Source organism: Culex pipiens, unplaced genomic scaffold, assembly GCF_016801865.2.
Source record: "Culex pipiens pallens isolate TS unplaced genomic scaffold, TS_CPP_V2 Cpp_Un0203, whole genome shotgun sequence".
NCBI lineage: Eukaryota > Metazoa > Arthropoda > Insecta > Diptera > Culicidae > Culex > Culex pipiens.
In genome coordinates, this window is record NW_026293020.1 from 7,485 (window position 1) to 9,685 (window position 2,201).

Consider the following 2,201-nt stretch of genomic DNA (forward strand, 5'->3'; position numbering starts at 1 on the left):
CATAAACCCCTTACTTACCCCATACACCACTAACACCCATATAAAATACAACCAAAAACAACAAAAACTTAAAACCAAATCACATCTACAGAACTTCTGCCAACTACACATATCTAGAAAACCCTAGACATCCCAAGACCCATACACCCAACACATATAAAATCAACCCCAATACCACTACTACACCTACACACCATTACACCCCAAAGCATAACCAACAACAAACACCCAACAACCCAACAACAACCATACTACCCAAAACCCCATAACAAAACCCCAATAACCCCAAACACCCCACACCCCAACACCCAAAACCCCAACCCCCAACAAACCCACACACCCAAAACCCCACAACACAAACACACAAACACCCTAAACCCCTCACCCAACACCATCACCCAACTACCCAAACCCCAACAACCCAACAACCCATACCCCAACACCCCAAACCCCAAACCAACACCCCAAACCCAACACCCCCCATACAACACCAAAACCCAACAACCAATCAACCACACATCACCCCAACACCCAAACCCCAAACCCACACCCCACAACCCCAACACTCCCAACACAAACCCCCAAACACCAACCCAAACACCCCAAAACCCAACACCCCAAACCCCCAACAACCCCAACACCCCACACCCAACCCCCCAACCCACCCCAACACCCCAACACCCCAACAACCCAACACCCAAACCAACCCCAACCCCACACCCAACACCCCAACAACCCAACACCCCAACACCACACCAACAACCCACCAACCCAACACCCCAACCCCCAACCCCCAAACCCCAACAACCCCAACACCCCAACACCCAACACCCAACACCCACAACACCACAACCACCCAACAACCCCAACCCCCAACCACCCAACACCCCAACACCCCAACACCCCAACCCCCACCAACCCCAACAACCCCAACACCCCAACCCCCAACCCACCAACCCCAACAACCCCAACACCCCAACACCCCAACCACACCCAACCCCACAACCCAACAACCCCACACCCCAACACCCCAACAACCCACCAACCCCAAACCCCAACACCCAACACCCAACACCCCAAACCCCACAACCCCAACACCAACACCACCAACCCCAAACCCAACACCCCAACCCCAACAACCCAACCCCCAAACCCCAACACCCCAAACCCCAACACCCCAACAACCCAACACCCCAACCCAACCCCAACACCACCCAACCCCAACACCCAAAACCCCAACCCCCAACACCCAACACCCCAACCCAACACCCAACCACCCAAACCCCAAACCCCAACCCCAACACCCCAAACCCACACCCCAACCCCCAACCCCAACCCACACCCCAACACCCAACACCCAAACCCCAACCACCCCAACCACCCAAACCACCCAACACCCAACACCCAACCAACCCCCAACACCCCAACCCAACACCCCAACACCCAAACCCACACCCAACCCCAACACCCCAAACCCCAACACCCAACCCCCAACCCAACCCCAACCCCAACACCCAACCACCCACAACCCCAACCCACCAACCCAACAACCCACAACCCAACACCCCAACACCCAACAACCCAACACCCCAAACCCCAAACCACCAAACCCCAACACCCCAAACCCAACCACCCAACACCCAACACCCAACAACCCACCAAACCCCAACCACCCCAACACCCCAACAACCCAACCACAACCCCACAACCCACAACCCCAACAACCCAACACCCCAACAACCCCACAACCCCAACCCCCAAACCCAACCCAAACCCCAACACCCCAACACCACCCAACCCCAACCCACACCAACCCCAACACCCAACCACCCAAACCCCAACAACCCAACACCCCAACACCCCAACCACCCACCAACCCCAAACCCCAACAACCCAACACCCCAACCCCCACCCCAAACCCCAACACCCCAAACCCAACAACCCAAACCAACCCAAACCACCCAACCCCACAACCCAACACCCCAACCCAACCCACACCAAACCCCAACACCCCAACCCACCAACCCCAACCCCAACCCAACACCCCAAACCCCAACCCCAACACCCCAACACCCCAACACCCCAACACCCCAACCCCAACACCCCACACCCAACACCCCAAACCCCAACCCCAACACCCCAACCCCCACAACCCAACACCCCAACACCCAACCACCCCAACACCCCAACCACCCAACCCC

The 2,201-nt window shown here is 56.9% G+C and overlaps 1 pseudogene; it reads left to right on the forward strand.

The window, feature by feature from the left end:
- The first annotated feature begins 209 nt into the window (after positions 1-209).
- On the forward strand, positions 210-1,037 carry LOC128093804 (uncharacterized; annotated as a pseudogene).
- The last annotated feature ends 1,164 nt before the right edge of the window (positions 1,038-2,201 follow it).